Genomic DNA, 8,821 nt, shown 5'->3' on the forward strand with positions numbered 1-8,821 from the left:
GAGTTAACCATTTGGCTTTGCCGGTGCTCGATGTTGAGTAACGTTATGGAAAAAGACTACGGGGCATATTTACAAGGGCTTTATCGCCGCTTTTGTGGCTTAAAAAGCAGAGATAAAACTATCGCCCTATTTACAAGAGGGTGCTAACATGCATAATCGCATGTTAGCACTCTTTTTCCCCAACGCCTTCCTTTGCATCTCTAATGAGGGTGGGGAGAGAGAGCACAAACACATTAGCTAATCTATGGAGTGCTGAAAGCAAGTTAAACCTGTAGTACCCTGAGTGCAAGCAGAGGGAGAATACAAGTCATCCAATAAAAAAAAAAATGGTAAAGAAGCTATGTTCAGGCGACAGACAGAAGTAGAGTAAGAAAACCACCAAATAAGCAAGTAGATAAATTGACAAGATAGCCATTAAATTAAAGCAATGGGCTGATCTAATGTCTGTATTAGTATTGTATATTCTAGGTCTTAGAGAACACAGGTAAGGCTGTCTCTAGACAAGAGCTAAAGAATACAAAAGTGTTTTTATTAGCAAGATGTCAAACGCTGGAAAAGTACATTTTGAAAACCCACATGTTTTGATTCTCTATTAAGCTGCATGCAGAATGTTTTTAAAACTTGCATTTTAGCCACGCATAACATTATTATAAGGTATTTTCTGTAGTGTCTATGGTACACTGCAATTATGGATGCACTGGAACTAGCTTTTGCAGATGCTTGAAGAAAGGAGCAACTACTTTAGACTGCTGATACAGTTTTCTGATAGGACAAGGGTGTCCCCACAAATCAATGGGGCTTGCATCCCACCAAACGCACACTTACCAGACTGAATTTAGAGTGAGGTAAAGATATGGGAGTTTGACAGCTGGGATTCAGCAGTCTACACCATCAAAAAGGTTTGGCTAACCATCACAGACCATGATGATAGCTGATGCTTGTGTTTAGGTCGCAGCCTACCAGACATCGCAGCGGTCCGGTTTGCTAAAGACACTTGGGGACATTCAGAAAGTTGACCTATGAATGCATTCCCCCCCTTTGCTTATCATTGGCTTTGTGGTTTGTAACTCACATTTTCCAGCTTTCTATTTGCCTGCTTTATTTGCATTAGGCTGTCCAGCTTGGGTTTGTCCCTCCTGTTACCCAAACCTTGTTTATTGTATTCTTCCACTGTCTCGCTCTCTGTAAAAAAAAGCCTTTAAATGTCATTCTTATCTTGTCACATTTGATGAGCTTTCAAAGACAGAGGTCAAATGGCAGGCTGTGTCTTCCAGGGAGCATGGTGACTATTTTTCTTTCTCTGTCTCCAAGGTGAGGGGATATATGTGACAATCATGCTGGCCACTGGGGTTCTCCTTGAAAAAGGCTGTATGATGTTATTTTTTTTCTAGCACACAACAAAATGTAAATGCTTGTGCATGAACTGTCCTGACAATCAAGTCAATACATTGGATGATGACATTTCCACACCGTGTTTGTGGGCTGTGTACTTTTATCAGTTGAACTATATGTGAGTGCAAATGTAATGGCAATTTCTTTATTTGTTTTTTTTCTTATTGATTTCAAAGGTTTTTATTGGAAATTTCAGGTTTGTAAAACATACAGATCAGAAATAGCTATGTACAATTTACCAGTGTAAATGACCATACATTAATCAAAGACAAGAGCAGATGACATGACGTGGCAAAGAAAAGCATTAGTAAGGTCCCACGATGGTGTTCACAGCATTCGGATTGGTCTCGAGGAATATACTACTGTCATCCATAGAGTCTTTCTGAGATAGACTCCAGAGAGGATAGGAGTCAAGAGGATTGGAAAAGAAGAAAGAACCAGCTAGTGGGAAGAAGAGGGGAGCAGCAGAGAGAAAGCAAAGGTTAAACACGAGAAGATGGGAAGAAGAGGCGGAGCTAAGTTGGTACACCACGATGCGGCAGAACAGTTCAGGTCGGGGGTGGCGTGCTATTCAAGATATACCGGGCACCCGGGAACTATGGAAAAGTATGAAGAGCAAGGACGGTTCACGGAGGTTTATGGGTTTTAAAGTAGATATCCAGTGAGTTCCAAAGTTTCCTTTGTGAGGGGCGCCCTGGGGAGTGTTGTTGAGTGATGTTATCTGCTCCTCGGAGGTTAATCACCCAGTTTAACCAGCATGCATAACATGCCTTTTTGGTGTCTTTCCAATTGTTTAGGACGACCTTCACAGCCGCCGTGAGAAGAAGGTCTAGAAGGGCCCTGTCCACTTCAGGGATTTGGGTTTCCTTCGCAAAGCCGAAAACAAGATAGAGAAGTCCTTTGGTTGTTGTGATATTAAATACTTTGTGGATGAAGTCAAAAACCCTTTCCCAAAAGGCTGAGACGCAGTCGCATTGGAGAATGAGATGGTCTAGATCCCCTTCCGCATGCTTGCAGTTCCAGCAAAATGCGTCAGGGCAGAGTTTATGTGCGTATAGACGAGCTGGCGTCCAGAAGACTCTATGCATGAGCCAGAACTTGTGATAATGTAGGTCTAATTTTATGGCTCATGCAAGATCTCCACGCCATGGACCACTCCAGCTCAGAGATGGAGAATGAGGCTATCGACGACCAGAACTGCATTGATTTGGCATTCAATTTGGAGGACTGCGGGCTCAGTAGTTTGTACAACCTAGAGACCTGGTGACCAATTCTATTTAAGGAGGAGAGGAATGTCGGAAGAGCTGGTTGATTGGGCGTTAATCCCGCTTTTGTAATGGCTGTTTTTACATTAAGGGATATGTACGGAATTATCGATCCCAAAGTTTGATTGGATTCTTGTGAAGGGCAAAGGGTAGCCGTTATCGTAAAGCTGGTGGGGGAAAAAAATCTCTTTTTAATCCAGGCTTGGTTGAACAGTGGTTTACCTTTGTATGTGATTGTGGGGTTTCTCCAGATTGCTTTCCATCTAGATCTTCTTATCGATGTGTCCAGCATTTTATCTATTCTAAGTAAAGCTATTTTGGTGTTGATAAATATGGGTTTCGAACATGGGATCTGGTTCGCTCTCATTGATAGGACCGAGATGGGAGGGATGCCATCCAGGAGAGCTTTTTCAATGTCTAGCCACACCGGTGAGTAGTCCACTGGGGGGGACAGCCAATAGGACCCTTGTTTCGCTAAAAAGGCTATTTTATATCTCTTGCAGTTCCAGCAAAATGCGTCAGGGCAGAGTTTATGTGCGTATAGGTGAGCTGGCGTCCAGAAGACTCTATGCTTGAGCCAGAACTTGGCTTGCGATAATGTAGGGCTAATTTTATGGCTCATGCAAGATCTCCACGCCAGTGACCACTCCAGCTCAGAGATGGAGAATGAGGCGATCGACAACCAAAACTGCGTTGATTTGACATTCAATTTGGAGGACTGCGGGCTCAGTAGTTTGTACAACCTAGAGACCTGGTGACCATTTCTATTTAAGGAGGAGAGGAATGTCGGAAGAGCTGGTTGATTGGACGTTAATCCCGCTTTTGTAGTGGCTGTTTTTACATTAAGGAATATGTAGAAGTCAGAATTATCGATCCCAAAGTTCGATTGGATTCTTGTGAAGGGCAAAGGGTAGCCGTTATTGTAAAGCTGGTGGGAGAAAAAATTCCCTTTTTAAACCAGGATTGGTTGAACAGTGGTTTACCTTTGTATGTGATTGTGGGGTTTCTCCAGATCGCTTCCCATCTAGATCTTCTTATCGACGTGTCCAGCATTTTATCTATTCTAAGTAAAGCTATTTTGGTGTTGATAAATATGGGTTTCGAACATGGGATCTGGTTCGCTCTCATTGATAGGACCGAGATTGGAGGGATGCCATCCAGGAAAGCTTTTTCAACGTCTAGCCACACCGGTGAGTAGTCCACGGGGGGGGGGGGGACAGCCAATAGGACCCTTGTTTCGCTAAAAAGGCTATTTGATATCTCTTAAAGTCTGGCAGATTGACTCCACCAATAGATTTATCTAACCTCAATTTCCAAAGACTGATACGTGCTTTTTTTCCTTTCCAGATGAAGTTGTTAATAATTTTATCTAATTTATTGTGAAACTCTTGGGACAACTTCAAGGGGAGCATGGTGATTAGGTAATTTACTAGCGGTGTAATCATCATCCTGATCGTCTCTAGCCTGCCCCACCAAGTGAAGAAGCGGGGTGACCAGCCGTCTAGGTGAGTTTTTATTTTTTCGAGAGTCAGGTTTTCATTGTGCCGTAGGGTCTCGATAATAGAACTGCCAAATTCTATTCCTAAATACTTGATTTAGTTTTTTGGCCAGACTAAACCTGATGAGCCTAATGAATCCTTATTGGTGAAAATGTTGAGAGGTTTCACTTCCGATTTATCACGGTTCAGTTTATAGCCTGAATGTTTAGAGTAGGATTCTATAGAGTCCATCAGTGCGGCTATAGAGGTATCAGGTCTCTCAGTGACTATCAATATATCGTCTGCGTAAGCAGCGATTTTTACATTCCTATCGCCGAAGGCAATGCCACTAATATCGATGTTTTGTTGTATGTCGCGTAGGAGAGGTTCCAACGCCAGAAGAAATAGAGCGGGAGATAAGGGACAACCCTGTCTAGTTCCTTGTTCAAGAAGGAATGGCTCAGATAGCGAACTGTTAATGGCAATCCTCGCCGAAGGGGAGGCGTATAATGCCATGACCATATCAATAAATGTGTCGCCCATATTAAATAGGTGCATGCATTGGCGCAGAAAGGGCCACGACACCCTGTCAAATGCCTTTTCCGCATCCAGGGTGATTGCTACTGCGGGGGCATTTGAGATTTTCGATTTCTCAAGCACATGACATAGGAGTCTCGTGTTGTCGTTAGATAGACGTTTTTTTAGGAACCCCACCTGTGAGTTATTGATTCAGGACGGTAAGACGGTATTTAATCTGCATGCTAGGGCCTTCGCGTAAATTTTGCAGTCCAAATTTATGAGGGATATCGGTCTGTAATTCTTAGGAAGTAATGGGTCCTTCCCATCTTTAGGTATCACTATAATTGTTGCCTCACTCATCGTGGAGGTGATTCTGTTTGATTGTGAGAAGGATTGAAACAGTTTGAGGAGTCGTGGGTTAAGTTGTTCTTCAAAGGTCTTATAGAAACTGGCAGTGAAGCCGTCAGGCCCCGGAGCTTTATTATTCTTTAGTGTTTTGACGGCGGAAGAAATTTCCGTCATTGTCAAATGGGCCCCTTATTTGGCTTTGTCGGTCTCCGATAAACGTGGGAGTTGAATTGAGTTTAGATATTTACTGCACTCCTCTATGTTGAATAGGTTGTTGTTCTTATAAAGGTCCTCATAGAAGGATTGGAATGTGCGTAGAATGTCTTTCTGTTTGGTTTGGGTGGTAGTGGATTGTTCTCTAATAGATGTTATATGGAATTGCTTCCTTTTGTGTTTAAAATAGGAAGCCAGAAGCTTCCCTGCTTTGTTACCCTCACAAAGCCTTAAGGCCTACAATTTATTAATCCATACTCCAGCACGTTTACTGAGGACGGCGTTGTATTTATATTTCAAATTAGGCAAGCGGTCAATGGTTGCCTTATTGTTCAAGTCAAGGGAGTGTTGTGTCTCTAGTTGTTTGATTGTTTTTTCTAAAGAGTCTAGTTCGGAGTTTAATTCTTTGTTCATACGAGCCCTGATACCTATCAACAAACCCCTTAATGTGGCCTTAAACGCGTCCCAAATTAAGGCGGGATCTGTTTCTGGCTGCGAGTTTATCTGAAAATATTCACGTATGGACAGTTCTATGCTTTTCTTGTTCTCTGGTATCGACAATATCTCTTTGTTAAAGCGCCATCGTCTCGGGGGGATAAGTGAATGTGAGCCCGCCAGTTTCATATGGATACATGCATGGTCCAACACCAATATGGGGGCTATATCAGTTTCGTCGATAAGGTGTGTATGTGAGTCAGATATCAATAAGTAATCTATTCTCGAATAAGAATTGTGCGGGGGGAATAGAAAGTATAGTCACGGCCATCCGGATGTCGGAGGCGCCACGAATCATGTAGGGTGAATTTAGCACACAGTCGTTTCAGTGCGTTATGACAGCGGGGGGTGGTACACACTCTTGGATTGTCTATCTAGCAAGGGAACTAGCGGTAGATTAAGATCCCCACCAACCACCAGTAGCTCATTTGCGGAATACTTTCTAGTTCTTTTGATACATATTCCCAGAATTCAGGGAGGTCTGTATTAGGGCCATAAATATTTGCCACATAGTTATGGTATTCGTCTCTTTGTAGGTGTGCAATGCTTAGTCTACCCTCGGAATCTACCGAATGTGATACCAGGGCTAAGTTAGATTTTTTAGCAACCAGGGTGATGACCCCTCTTTTCTTTTGAGTCGCAGGGGAACAGAGTGTAAGTGAGATCCAGTGTTGTTTAAGATTATCAGCGTCAGTTTGAGATAATTTGGTTTCCTGCAAGAGAATTATATCCCCTTTAGTTTTGGCCAGATAATCCAAAAAATGTTTGCGCTTGACCGGGTGATTAAGCCCCTTAACGTTTAAAACTATATGCAGAGAGGCTGCTAAACTCTTATCTGTAGCCATGGACATGTTCAATGTGGTAGGGAGTCTCCCCGACATCTGAGTGAATGTGGCCTTAGTTGTGAGATTCGCTTTCACTCTCATAGGTAGGTTGTGTTTGATATTTAACCCAATAGATGGTGATGCAAGCAGAAGGTAAACCCTGAACGTGTGGCACACATCGTGGTGAAAGACAGACGAGAAAGGGTAGGAGAAGTAGGAAAGGGAAGGACAGAGAAAAGAGAATAGGAAAAATGTAGCACATAGCAGAGATAATCCTGACACCTCCGTATTTACTACCCCATAACCCCCCAAGCCCCCCAACTTACCCAGCACCCCAACAGGCCCCCCTATGCCCCCCCCACCACCCTCTTGGACCCCCCTCATCCCCTCCCTGAAACTCGAACTGAAGAGCTGCGACGGCAGTGCTGTCTACGGTCGCACAGGGACATATGAAATAAAACGATAGTTGAAACATCGTGTGATAACATTTTGATTCTGATAGCTTTGGTAACATTGCGAGAAGAAGCAACATTCAACATACAACATACATACATTCAACTTGGAGCATTAAACTCACCGAGGGATAAGCGACGTAACCTCTTAGCTAAGAACCCCTCTTTTTTTACAGATAGTATTTAGAAATATTGCGAGAAGAGGAATCTTGTACATGCAAACAATTTAGCGCAATTAGGTTGCCGAGGAATAAGCGAAGCAACCTCCTAGCCAAGGAGCCGTGAGGATGCTGTGGGATTGCTCCATGTCAAGTGAATTAACAGTGGCGACTAGCACTCTCTAGACCTCTCTAGAACCAATAGACGGTGAGAAGCACGTGTCAGTTGAGTCAGTCGAGCAGTGCAATGTAATGCAGTGTTGGATCTCTCCTTACACGGCACAGGATCTTTTTAAGACATACTGAAATCTGACATGCAACATAATGCAGAGTTCAAGCGTCGAGGCTGTAAAGTCTCTGAAAGGCAGTGAGAGTCTTAAGCCCAGATGATAATACCGGAATGGTAGACCGCTTGGAATAAACCCTTAAGGGGGCGGAGTCATTCACATTCACATTTTACAGATCAGCACCTGGACATACCTGTCAGAAAGATCGTGGATGAAGTTAAGCTAGAGTCAATCCTGACTGCCTTTTTCGTGAGCGTCCGTTTTTCTTTTATTGGACTGGCCACTATACGTGTCCATTTCATGTTGTGGTTCGTCACTCAGGTAGCATGACAAATCTAGTGGATTAGTGAAGAAATGAGAACGACCATGGTCTTTGATCCTGAATTTCGCTGGGCCTGCAAACGAAAACTGGATATCTTTCAACCGTAGTTTCTCTCAAAGAGACAGGAAACCTTTCCTTGTTTCCACTGTTTCTCTGGAGTAATCCTGGGTAAATGTGATTTGGTTACCTTCCCATGTGATATGGTGTTTTTTTCTGGCATACTGTAGGATGGCTTCTGCGTGCTGGAATCTAAGTGGTTTGCATATGAGAGGTTGAGGGTCTCTCGACGAGCGTTGTGGGAAGGTCGGCAATCTATGGGCTCTATCCAATTCCAGCCCATGTTGGAACTTTATCCCCGTAACCGCTGTTATCCATGCTTCCAGAAATGATATACAAGAATCAGCATCTTTTTCTGAATTTTCTGGGACCCCAAAGATTCGCACATCACCCCTCCTGTTGCGATCTTTCAATTCTGAGGCTTGGCGTCTGAGGTCGCTGGTGGCAGTTTGGAGATGTTGTGTGATTTTAGCGCGGTTTGAGGACCTGTCCTCGACATCACTAATTCTTTGCTCTGCTTCGTCGAGGCGGAGAGTTAAGGAGTTCATGTCTGCTCTGATCGCGGTAAATTCAAGTTGCATCGCGTCGGTGTTACTTTTCGTTGACTTGGCTAAGTCGTGCACGGCGGCCAACTTCTTCTAAAGTGCCAGCAACGTCATCCCTGTTCTTAATAGGCGAATCTGAGATGGAAGTTTCTGGCCGCACTTTCTTAGTGTTTTTGGAGTCTCTGTCCGCCGTTATCGGTGCTTGTAGGTATACTGTAGTTAGGAAGGTCTTGATCAAGCTGCAGCCGGCTGCAGAATCGGGCTTGGTCTCAGTGGCTGGAGATCTATTGGCAGACTTGCGCTTCACAACACACAGTGTTCAATAGTGTTCAATAGTCAGGGGGTTCGTATCTTCGGCAGGATGTATGATGTAGTAGATCACTTAGTACCCACCCTTTGTGAAAAGTAGATGGAGCAATTGTAGTAGTGACCGGGCTGCAGGTAATAGTGAAAGTCTTCCGTGAAG

Source organism: Lissotriton vulgaris, chromosome 7 (assembly GCF_964263255.1).
Source record: "Lissotriton vulgaris chromosome 7, aLisVul1.2, whole genome shotgun sequence".
Taxonomy (NCBI): Eukaryota; Metazoa; Chordata; class Amphibia; order Caudata; family Salamandridae; genus Lissotriton; species Lissotriton vulgaris.